The 13,435-nt window shown below is 36.9% G+C and overlaps 1 protein-coding gene across 1 annotated transcript in view; it reads right to left on the bottom strand.

Annotated features, from left to right (window-relative positions):
• TENM3 (teneurin transmembrane protein 3) overlaps positions 1–13,435 on the bottom strand; it is a 1,574,093-nt gene that overhangs the window by 1,429,181 nt on the left and 131,477 nt on the right. Inside the window, exon 2 of the mRNA XM_057303360.1 lies at positions 12,323–12,363. The gene's annotated coding sequence lies outside the window, so the exon portion shown is untranslated. The remainder of the gene's footprint in view (positions 1–12,322; positions 12,364–13,435) is intronic.

Raw genomic sequence — 13,435 nt, 5'->3', positions numbered from 1 at the left:
CATTCTGCTCAATTCCTATTTCTCATCTCGTTGACTCTCTCCAAAGCTATAATTACATCACCTCCTTTTCTCATTGCTCTCAATAGATATTCAGGCCAGAAAATTCCTGGAGAAAATAGAAACCATCAGATGGGAAATCATTCAACTTCCCAGTAGCAAAAATATACTTGCATTTGTAAACTTTTTTTTTTTCTTTTAACTTATTTTCTTCAGTAATGATAAAGGAGGTATGCATCCTTCAGGTTAAGGTCAACTCTGAATACATCCCACCTCACCTGCTCAGGAACCTTCTACTATTCATTACCTGCTCTATCACCTGTATATTCACCTTTGTTTATATAGGGATCTTCCCATCAACATAATAAAAATACTCCTCTCTCCCTGAACCTCCCCTCTTCTAATTCTAACAAGGATTCCATGTTTCCTCACCCTATTTATGGCGATACTTTTCTAGAAAGTTGCTTATACTTATTAGCTGCATTTTCTCACCTCCCCCTTACTGTTCAGTCTATTCCAACCTGGCTTCTGCCTTCATCACTGTACTGTAATGGCTGTTATGAAATGATCCAAAAAGACTCCTATTACTAAAATCATCAGTTGTTTCTCACTCTTCATCACATTTATTTTTTTAAGGAAACTCTACCCTTAATGTGGGGCTCGAACTCATGACCCCAAGATAAAGAGCTGCATGCTGCAACAATTGAACCAGACGGGTTCCTCACTCTTCATCACATTTAGACTCTCAGGACTTAAGCAATGTTGATCTCTCTCTCTCTCTCTTTCTCTGATTCCTTTCTTATCTGGCATTTTAGTTTCTTCTTCTTTGCTCATTTGTGCTTTTCCATCTTGCTAGCTGACTCATTTTTGTCTGTAGGGATTATGCTCCTCAAAGTTGTAGCTCTAAATAAACATAGGCTTCTTTCCTTTAACATGTATTTTCTTTGGGCCATATATACCTACCCATGGCTTAGATTGCCATCCATACCCAGATGACTCCAAACTTAAGTCACATGCACGGATTTTCCTCTGAGTTCCAGATCCATGTGTATACCTGCCTATTTGACATCTCCACTTTTATATTAAAAACAAATCTCAAACCTAGCACATACAAAATGGTCTTGATATTTTTCTCACTAACACCGATTCTTCAGCGATACCAATGTCAGTGCATCTAACTTATTGTACCTGTCTACAGGAAAAGGAGTCAACATACACCCCAAATCCAATCCAATAAAATAACTGTTAATTTTATCACTAAATGCCTCTGAAGTCTGCTCCCCCTTCTACTGCCTTCATTAATTCCAAATCCTAATTATATTCATAATATGTTATGCTTAATATAATCTTTTTATGAGGTCTATATGAATTCATTCTGGCTTATTTCAATTAATTCTCCACAATGCATATGCACATATATTTTCAATACACAAAGCTAGTCTACACTGCCCCCCGCCTTTTTTTTTAGTATAGAGAACTGTATTTTGGTATGGCCCATGAGGCACTAAATGATCTGGCCCCTGACTCCCATTTCAACATCAGCTAGAACCCCTTTCTTATTGCTTTCCACATGTCAGAAAATTGGCCTTCTGGTTCTCCAACTGTTCATTCTCTTTATTTCCTGGACTTTGCACATATTGCTTCCTCATCTGGATTATTTCCCTCCTCCTGCTCTTCCTTAATTAACTCCTACTAAGTTTAGACATAATATTGTTATTTGAAACATATCTTTCTACTCCTTCCTACCCTGATCTCCAAACTAGGTCAGCTATTCTTGATTACTCCATGGCACTGTTCAGTATACAGTGTGTGTGTGTGTGTGTGTGTGTGTGTGTGTATTCTCTAATTCGTTAAAATATAGATTCTGGGAGCAGAGCGGTTGTAAATATTTTGTTCACTATTGTGACCCCAGTGTTTTGGCCTGGTGCAAAATATGGAATAGATATTTGCTGGTCGAATGAATGGATGGATAAATTGACACGGGTAGATTGATGTCGATTAACAGATACTGATTTCATGGACTTTTTCATGTGTATATTAATTATTGTTTTTGATAAATATTATTGAGTACTTCTGGTTTAATGGAATAATAAATTCTTCTGCATGTTTGACATTTACATCTAAACCTGGCCCTTGAGCGTAAGAGTATATTTAGTATCTGTAACTTCCCAGAGCTTAGCACTGAGTTTATTTCACAAAGGCTAGTCACTAAATGTTTGCTGAATAAATAGCAGTGGGTAAAAAAAGGAGGTAGTTGCACAGATTAAACAACAACAACAACAACAACAACATAACTCAATGCATAGTCAACTTAGTTTGTAGAGATGGGAGTGAGATTAGAAAAAGAAAAGTCATTGCTCTTTTCTTTCATACAATGAAATTGAACAAGCAGGAGTGGTTTAACATCTTCGAGATTATTAGTTGTTTCATACTAATAAACTTCACTCAAGATTGCTCATCTCCAATAATGTTGAAAGAAAAATAAACAATTTTAAATGAGGCTGTCTTTTTGAGAGAGATTGAGGGAGGATGGATTCTAGACATAAGGGTCTGGTTACTGTTGGGTATTGTAGGATCTCTTTCTCTGAAGATTGTTAAGAATTGATGACAGTTTAAGTATAGTTCTGCCTGGAGCCATAGGAACTAATTGGATGACCCTTCTACTTATCAGTTTCCACTGTGAAGAGTGCTACAGAATTCTCCCTGGAGATGGCCCATAGCAACTAGGACAAAATAGTCACTTGTCTGGGAACTTCAATAATCAAATGTCATGAAATGCATTCCAAAAAAGAGCTCGTTATTTATCACTAATATTTGAAGAATCTGGAGATGTTTACTTTATATATTCTAATCATCCTTTATAGCATGCATGAAGCTGTCAGTAGAATTATGGCTATTCCAGTCCTTCGTTTGACATGAGTCACTCAACTATTCATGGAGTGGCCACAGGGTATTTATCATGGCATTAGATGCTCGGAATTAGTAGTTTCTCCTTCAGGATTTTTCAATTAGCAGGACAGGTAAAATCAGTAAAAATAAAATTTTTACAGATATATAGGTAAAACTAGTACATGGAAAGAAGTGCAATCACAGGGGAGGCGAACATGAGATTCTGTAAGCACCATGAACAATGGGAAATATTTGTGGAAAAAATAATGAAGAAAAAGCTTGGAAGCCATACGGAGAGGAAATGATATGTTTGTCAGATAGAAGGGGGAATTTAGTTAAAGCACTTGGAAAGGCTTCGAAGACATCTATTTCCAAGAGTGGGAGAGAAGAGTGTATTAGCAGACAACAAGTTGATGGATGGGATTAGTGGGAATGGAGGGTGCAGATTTGGTTTATATGCATTCAGGAAATAAACTAATCCTTTGGGGTGTCTGTCTGGGATACTTTAACGTGTACATATAGTATCCTTGGCTAGGGTATAGACATTGTTCCCAGGAGCACTGTTCCATCTGATACTGCCTATGTCAGAGCTTCTGTATTGGCATAAGATCAGATTCAGTGCAGTCCAAAGCCTGAGTTGATAACTCCATTCAGCCACCATTTTCTATTTTAACTGCATGACTTGAGGTAAGTTACTTAAATTCTCCAGGCTTCAGTCTCATCATCCATTAAGTAAAGGTGTTGAATTAGACAGAGGTTCTCAACAGAGGTAGTGATGTCTGTGGGGGCTTTTGAAAATGTGTGGAGATGCGGTTCCTGGTGTCACCACATTTCGGTGTACTATACTCATCTAGCAGGTGAAAGCCAGGAATGCGACAGACCTGGCAATCCACATGGCACTAGGGATGGAGGAAAAAGTCTCACAATGTATAGAAAGGACATTGTAGTGTGGGTTTTCAACAGGGAATCCCGTTTGCAATTGTCCAAGCCCATAACCTAACTCCATTTAATTATGAACACAAACTACTTTTGGCAAAGCTTTAATATGCATAAAAATGTCCAGGAGTCCAACAACCATATGACAGAAGATGGCACTTTTGTTTAGAATTTTACTAAAGCTGTTCACCATTTTAGAAAATCATAGCACCCGTGGTAATGTGGCTCGTGGTATTTGAGTTGTCAATATACTTACATAAGATCTCATTTATAGCTATGCATCATAACTGTGCTCCTATGCGTGGGCACAAGATGTAATGAGTTCATAATGTTTTCTCCTGTGATGGTACGTGAATGACTATTTGCATAATGACATATTTAATGGATTACACACTACTTTCATTTCTGCTTTATATTCCTGAGTTATACTATTTTTTGGAATGATTGAACACAACTTATATTTTCTATGACTTTCATTTCATAGAGTTTCCATAATAAACTATTTGGTATAAAAGGGAGCTTTCAGTCTAATAGGGGTGGGGTGAGAACCAGTGGACTGGACAATCTCAAATAACTTTAAGCTCTCCAATCCATGGATTTATAAGTTCTACTTTGATCTTCAAGGAAGAAGAAACTCTTAAATGATTTTCACTTGTGATATTCAATTCAATGTCTAAATTCTAGATGAGAAGAAGATTAACTGAAGCAGACTCTATATTTATTTTACCATCTTTCCACTTAGTTCAACTGAGATGAGAAATAGATATATAATCAGGAGATCAACACTGCATCAGGTACTAATAAGAGCTCCATAAAAATGAAAAAGTATTTGTTGTCCTAATGACATCTTTTAGAAATAGACTCATTCACAGACAACAAATTTTATTTTCTTTAAAGAACAACTGTACTTTTGTTAAAAAAAATAAATTTTTCCTATTATTCTAGAATTCTGTTCAAAATTAAAAAAGGAAATGGAAAACTATAGCATAATGATCTTTCAGAGCACATGCCATACTTCATTATTTTCACTGCTTTGACATCTGGATAATTCCCCTCTCCTTTGCCTCCTGTACACACACACATACACACCAATCATTAAAGTAATTAAGTCAGGCAAGACCATACCACCTCTATGGGGATGATGTTGAAAGGTTTTCTAAATACGATGGCATACAAATATTTTAGTAGTATAATCAATAAGTTCCATTCTATAGGGCTTTTTAATTTGCTCATGTCACTCCTTGAGAGTAAAGCACAATACAATTGGGCTTTTCCAGTCAAATGCCTCCATTTTTGTTTCATATTTCACCACCGAAATATGACCACCTACGAAAACAAAACCTACAAGGCAGAAAGGCATTTTTCCATTTTGTAAATCGAGCAGAAGCATGCATGTTTGTCAGGATCTCTAGCCACTCCATGCTAGGTATTTCTTCACCCTCTGCTAATGTGACCTTCAAATGACAGAACTAGATCAAGAACACATTTTGATGGTACCTGGCAAAAGTAATGGAGCTGCAGTCGAAAACACCTGGGATGACAATGAGACTTGCATATATAGTAGGTGCTATGGGGACGCGAGTAGGAGCTAATGTTTTCACTGTAAATGTTTCCCTTATTAGTGTTTAACTTGCAAAAATTATTTGACATCCAGTTTTAAGTGATTAAAAAAATACAATATAATTGGTCCAAAGGAGCCAGTGCAATTGAAGGAAAGGTAGAACCATGTTGGTTCATGATATGCTGATAGTCATTTACGCGCTCGCTCACTCACACTGACTCATTGACTCTCTATGCAAAATAATGTTAGTTGCTAACAAAGGTGGAAAGCTCTTTTTACACTCAAAAAGAGCTTTTTGCTGAGTTTAAGGACATAGAAATATGCAGAGGAACATATGCATATTCCTGTTTCATCTCATATGTTTGTCCACTGAAGAAGGAAAGATAACTTCAGTCTTTGGAATGATGGAAGGCTTCTTGGAAGAGGTACCATGTGAACTAGACCATGAGACATGAATCATGATTCCAGCAAATGGCATTCCATTCAGGGAGAATTGCATCAAATCAGGAACTCCAAAATGTTTTCTAGAGAATAAGAAATGATTCTACTATTTGGTTCTTGGGTAGCATTGTATAAGAAAAGACAAGAAGTAAGGTTGATAACAATGCAGAGAGTGATGGAGAAGGGGTAACAAAATTGGCTTTTATTTAGTAAGTAATTAAACACTTGTAAAGCATTTGCTCAAAGAAGATTTTTAGAAAGACAAATTAGCATGGTGAATATGATGTTTCTGTTCTCAAGTCTGTGCTCTGGGATTAATAACTTTGGATAGTTCTGTGTCATTTTGTCACATTCTAATCATTCCCCAATCTTGAGTAAACCAACTATCTCTGATTCTCTCTCCCTCTCTTTCTCTCTTCCTCTCTCTGTTACTGGTCTCTCAATAAAAGATACTGTTGCTTCGTAAAGGACTCTATTATTATCTAAGAGCTTTACATGCTCAATGAACATTTTGAGCCACATTTAACACATGATTCTACCTTTCTACCACAACGGATTGGACCAAGCATGCCAAATTCATAGGCTTGCCAGAGGCCTCTGGGTGGTCAGCAGTTAGAGCTCTGCCTCACAGGGACCAGAGGGACCAGATGACTGAGTAGGTTCTCTCTTCAAGTGGTTTCAATAGAAGAACTTCTAGATAATGGGCAACAGAGAGAAGAGAAGCTAGAATAGAGAGAAGGGGGTCAGCAGATGTGAGGATGGGGCAGAATGTTTAAATAAGCAGCAATGATGAGGCAGAGAGAAAGAGAAGACAGAACGAGGAGGGGAAGCGGAAGGAGAGTATACAGAAGTGTTAATCTACTAGGTCTGTTATCCTTTGCAAGGCCTGCTTACAAGTTCAGCCCCTTAGCTGGCATCTGGACACCTGGATTTTGAGAGGGTTCCCACCACCCAATCTCTTAAGAGTGGCTCACTATGTAAACACTATAGTTTATGCTGAGCACATGCTCCCCTTCCTGGAGTTTGGAATCTTGGTATGTGTTAAGCAGCAGCTGCCTATGTGAGCACCCTCCGGTAATATCCGTGGCATGAAGTCTCGATGAGTTCCCTTGGCAGATGAGATTTCACATGCATTGCTGCAATGCATTGCTGGGAGAATCAAGGGTGTCCTCTGTGACTTTACTGGGAAAGGACTGCTGGGAAGCTTGTGCCTGTTTTCTTCAGACTTCACCCCTTGCGCCTTTTCGTTTGCTGATGTTGCTCTGTATCCTTTTGCTCTAATAAATCATGGCTGTGTGTTCTGACTGCGATCTGAGTCTTGTGAGTCCCAGTGAAACACTGTACTTGAGGGTGGCCTTGGGGACCCCAACACACACAGCGGTTATAATACGGTATAAATCAATAGGGAAACATTTGCATATGTCTGTAGCTGAGAGGAAAAAAAAAATAGCCTAACAAAAACAGATTTGGATGCCAATGACTGGTGTTTTGTGCTAGGTGGTGACAGTATGGCTTTGGGATTTGTGGTATCCTGCATAATTCTGAATGACTTTCAGTCTTATTTGGGGCTTCATGAAGACTATGTAGGGATTGAAATCGCACATTTCTTTATTTACAATAAACCCTTGTTACTTAAGGTAGGCCAAACATGGCTCTAATGCTTTCCTAAAAGATTGTAACAAATGCCAAAGCAAATTATATAATCAGGTAAAGTGATTCTGTGGCCAATGTATGCATTTGAATGTCAATAGTGCCTTTGGTGCTTTCTGTCAATGTTTTTGTTTTTTGTGTTTTTGCTGTTATTGTTGTTTTTCCCCATCTTTATTTAACAACCTTTTGCTTTATCATGGCGTGTCTTCTAATTTCAAGCTTCAACTCCACTCCTATGATTCTTTGCAGAGGAACTTGATATTTTTAAAGAAGATGAAATCCATTAGAGGGATGCTTTCCACCTCCAAACCAACCTACAGGGACTCTATTCTAACTGTCAAAGATCCAGTTCCAGGGAGAAAATCATATCTCTTCCTCTCCAGATAAAATTGAGGCCTTAATTTCTACACTGATCTCCATCTTTCACTCTTGTCCAAGTTCTGACTCTCCATTATCTCCTCTCCCCCAGTGTCTCTCATGTCTCCTCTCTACAGCATCTTTCTTCCATGTACACAAAACATTCAAGGTTCACTCACCCCAAAACAACAAAACAACACAAACAAAAAGAATACTCCTCATTTGACACAAGATATCACTCTACAAAAATACTGATAAGTGGTTCACACTCAGTCTTTACTGGCTTCAATCTTACTCCTTTGTTCGTTTTCACCCTACAACTTTACTCCAATACCCACTGAATTCTGTAATTCCGAATTCTGTAATTCTTTCAGTCTTAGTCAAACCTGTACTGACTCCACTGACTACTTTAATTCTTAACATTTTCTTCTCCCATCCATCTCCAATCCTCATTCTTTCCTGTGTTCTCTCTGCCTTCCCTCAAGTCCTTAGCAATTTCCTCTGTCCCTTCCTCTTTGGCTTGCCTTGCATTAATTGAGGTCCCCTTCTGATTCTCCTCTATGCTTACATGAGGCATCTTCCTGAGCACTCTATCTTCATTTCCCCTCAGAGCTCCTCCACCAACTCTGATGATTCCCAGACCTATGTATCTCCAGCTCACCCTCCTTCCCATGTTCCAGGCCCACACCTGCCCGATTACTCCCTGAATATTTCCACTGTGATAAAAATTTCAAGATAACATGTCTACAATTAGATCCAGTATTTTGCTCCAAAGATGTATTCCTTTCTTTCATTTTTGATCTGATTAATGATATAATATCTACATTCTTCTAGGCCAAAAAATTAGAATATACATTCACAACTTCTCTCTCTCTCCTTCACACACATCCAATTAATTAGGGTATGTCCTAACCATTGTTTACTTAGGAAATTGCAAGAGCTTTCTTTCCTACTCTTCTTGTCACTCTCGCTATAACCCACCCTGTACAAAATCATCAGAGCTATTATCCTGAAAAAGTAATCAGGAGCTTGAGCTTTTGAACAAAATTGCTTAAGTCTGAATCCTAATCCTGCTACTATCTTATTATGTAGCCTTGGGCAAACGTACTTACTCCATATGTATCTTCATTGATAGAACAGAATTTTAGTAATAACTATGGAGATTAAGTGGGTTAACAACATATGTAAAGTGATTACAACTGTGTCTGACACTTAGTAAATGATCAATAAATATTATAATCACCTATAATCATATGATATTCTTTCTTTATCTGAAACACTGTTATATCTCTTTGACACCAAATAAGCATGCCACCTCTGAGTGACACTTACTGTAATTATCCCTAAGACAGCAATAACTGCTTTCTTATCTAGAGTCTTAAAATACATGCTTTCCCATGGTTATCATAGAGTACACCATACCATACACCACATGACACAGGTTTTCTCCAGAAGCATGTAAATTCTAGATCAGATTTATATTCGTATTCTCAGAATTAATGAATGAATAAGTGAAAACTTTGATGTAGACCATTTTGTCATGGTCCAAATTAAGCATAACTTTTTCTGAAGCCTCTGTGATAGATAAAAGTACCGAAAGGCAACATAAGCTTAAACAAACACATATCAAATCAGAATGTACAAACAACCTATGAGTATTCAGAATGAATACACAGGGCTTCTCTCAATCTTTTGGAATTTACACCGTTAAGTATGGAAGTTCCCAAAACTATCATTAGAGCAATAAATACCAATGTAAATAAATATTTATTGAGCACCTACTGAGTGAAAGGTGACACAATAGATTTTTCTCACTGAAAATATAACTGGATGAAAAAACAAGCAATAAACTCTAATAAAAGGCAAACTGTCAGTGATTTAAAAAAAAATGCCTTAAGAATGTTCTCATACTCAGAGAAAGAGTGGAAGGATATATCAGTACTGAGGAGGGATATCAGATCATGCGTGCTTCATAATAGTCTAATGTTTGCTGAAGGCTTGATGGACAAGTATGATTTGAACAGAGCCAGAAGACAGAAAATGGTGTTCCAGAAAGGGAAAACAGCATATTATGGATCTATTAGTATAACATGCTTACCGTGTTCAAATCCTACCAGGGGTCTGACGGGGTAAGTAGGAGAGAAGGCTTTTTGGGCATACTCAGAAAAGAAGGTAGAAGAAATGATGGAGTTCTTTCAAGGACATCAATCTGGGAGCAGGTAAGAAATATTATAAGGTATCATATCTGGAGCATCTTTGGATAGGATGTACTTTGGAGCTACTGTAATTGATGACTGGAAAAAAAATTTACTGAACATCATCTGTAATGACACTCCTTAAATTTGGAAGCAAAAGTAGATTGGCTAAGAGAAAAACAGTTTGGATATTTTGGGGTTGTGCTTTAAAGCACAAGATTGACAAGAGACAACTTCACCAAAAATAGAATGGGCATTGATATGTAAGCAAAACATTCAAAATTACATCCCACTGACTGAAGTAAGGCAGGCACTAAAAACACAGACTCATAACATGAAATGCTCACAGGGATAGTTTGCACTACCCTCCAAGGGGGCAGCTTTATTCAGTTGGTCTCGCGAATATACAGTCAGTGCTTCCAAGCAGTAAATTCATTAAAACCAGGAAATTGCTTAATTAGTTTAAAGTGACAAACACTTCTAAAAATAAATGTTTGAACTACATGGATTCCAAACAAATTTATCACCATCAGAACTATTACAGTACACCTTTAATGACTAGAAAATTTAATATAATAACATTGTATGTTTTTTATTTTTCCCCCTTCTGAAAAAGAACCTACTTGTTTTAAAAGGTGTTGAATTTCCACTCATTCATTCCCTATGGCTGTATCATTCTGAGAGCATGAAGACTTATTTCCAACCTGCTCTGCTTCTTTATTGCCGAAATACAACTATAGATGTGATTGTGGATTATTATTCAACAGGGATGTTCTAGTGTGTTTGAGGAACCTGAGACAGTCTAGTCCAATTGCAATGTGTTAACATTACCCAAATGCAATACTTTTTCTAAATGTGCATAAAGACCTACACATTTATGTTTCATTATATAATGGGCTACTTTGCCAGAGAAATTCACATTTTATTAGTGCACTAAATAGAGGGAAGTTGTGTCATTTCCATGGGCATTTGTTTTAGAAAATTAAAAAGCATATGAGTGTGAAATAGTGAAATGCTATTACCACTGAGGATTTCCCTACGACCAAGGCCTTCTGATCTCCTGCCACAACCACCCACACCTTCCAGAAGAGACTGACCTAACCAGCATTCTTGCAGTTGAATTCGAAGTAGTAAATACAGCCAATGAGATACAGATTCAAGTCTCTTCTGGCACACAAATAATGAATAAAGCCAATCTAGAGTAGAGGAGATAATGATATCCTAATGCTAAGAAATACACTACATCAAAAACTAAGGATATACTGTATGGTGACTAACATAACATAATAAAAAAATACTATTAAAAAAAAAGAAATATAGAAGCCAACATAAATGTAATTAGTATATTCAATTTAGTCTTCTCCAGAAGGTTTAGAAAACACAGTTGTCTCTTAGAAGACTTCGATTTTTTCTAGAATTTAAGACACCATGTTTACCTTCCTCCAGGATCACCACTAGGACGCAGAACACGGTCAAAGGAAAGGACAGAAGTCATGAGGTTTTAATAATTTGCTCCTCTTCCCAATCCCAGAAGCATGTCTGGAGAGCAGTGGCTAGTTCAGATCTTGACTACTAGTACCTCTTTGTGAAAAGCATGGAGCAACAGCCACGCCAATAATTTGTACAACACAAATACCAAATGGATTATATCTACATCATATTAACACAAGACTATCCAATTAATTCTTTTAGCAGTTTGTGTAATATGTTTTAATTTGGGAATGTATTAAATAAACAGCCACTCCAGTGATTCACTTGCACATAACATACTTTTACAAAATTATTGTTCCAACTGGGTTCTAAATAGTTATTTGATTATGTATATTACTTATTATTAATTATAATAGTGTTTCTAAAAGGGCATACATTGTCCACATAAATATCAAAGAAATTCCTTATGATCAGTATGATTTCAATGAATACTAAGTGAATTAATGATAATTGGCATGCAGAAAAAAGAAGAAAAGGTGTTACTCACTATTTGAAGTTCATTTTGTATTTAACTTGTAACAATAGCATTCATAATAAGTTATATTTTTTATTAAAATATTTTTGAGAGTTTGATTGTCAGAAAGCTTTTAGAAGGTTACTTTCTTGACACTGAAGTTGAGAGAATATACATATATATCAAATTTGTAAAACCACCAAGAATGTCTTGGAAAATATAAATAATTACTTAGGAAAGACTATTCCTCTTAGAATTATTTTTATGCTCTATGGGGAAAAAAGGAAAAACAAATAAATAGAACATTTTAGCAGTTCTCAGTTTCAGAAAAAAAATTACATATTTACTTACAAGGACTCTAGAAGTCAAAAGAATGAATTCCCATCTTCAGCCTGCAAATTAACAACAACAAAACCTAAGACAATATTATTTTACTCAGACCACTTAATTGAACAAGACAGAAAAAAATATGATTATATGATTTATGACTCAATAATATATACTTATAGCTTTGATGACAGTAAATAATAATGGTGACAATGATAATATTATAATTTTTCTTTCCGAAGATTAACCGGGGCATACCATAAATCTTTTTATTTTTTAAAGTGCTGTTCTTCCAGGGCACCTGGGTAACTCAGTTAGTTAAGCATCTGCCTTTGGCTCAGGTCATGATCCTAGAGTCCTGGGATGGGATTGAGCCCTGTGATGGGCTCCCTGCTCAGTGGGGAGCCTGCTTCTCCCTCTACTCCCCACTGGTGCTCTCTCTTGCTATCTCTGTTGCTATCTCTATCTCTCTCTCTCCAATAAATAAAATCTTTAAAAAATAATACAATAAAGTGCTGTTCTTCCACACACTAAGCAGTTCAACCTGGCAATGTGCTCATAGGCATGCTGAGAAAAACAACCAGAAGATTAATATAAAAATTGAGAATAAAACAGTAGAATTATATTCTGAACTAGCACCCACACATATTTAGAAAATTAATATCATGGGAAAAATGACTGGTTACGTCATTGTGGTTTTCCAACCCATTTTTACAAGTCATTGCATCTGGATCCAAATGCAAGACAATACACAGTCTCTCCGCAACCACGACTGGTGTACATTTGTAGTGTGGGTTGGTGTAAGCCACTGGGGTTTGCACTGATGTTAGCTCTGCTGTTCTGACATTCTACCCAGATGCTCCCATTTTGCTTCAGTGACTCAGAGCTGAGTCTGAATGCCTCAAACCATGGGTAAAAAGAGTTATGGTTAACACACAGAGTTGCAGTGAACCAGCATCACCTGAACTAATGTGCAATCTTAGAACTGATGTGAAAACAGCATGGTGGTCTTGAGTGGAGACTCAGATGGCTAAGGGCAAAACATGAATCCAGGCGTTCCTCTTTCGCTCACTCTCTTTATCTTTTCTATGTCGCATGGCTCAGTGTACAATAATTTTATGATAAAAGATATAAATT

The sequence above is a fragment of the Ursus arctos genome, unplaced genomic scaffold, assembly GCF_023065955.2.
Source record: "Ursus arctos isolate Adak ecotype North America unplaced genomic scaffold, UrsArc2.0 scaffold_27, whole genome shotgun sequence".
Taxonomy (NCBI): Eukaryota; Metazoa; Chordata; class Mammalia; order Carnivora; family Ursidae; genus Ursus; species Ursus arctos.
Note: the sequence above shows the minus strand (reverse complement) of the source record. Positions and strands in the feature narration are given on the sequence as shown.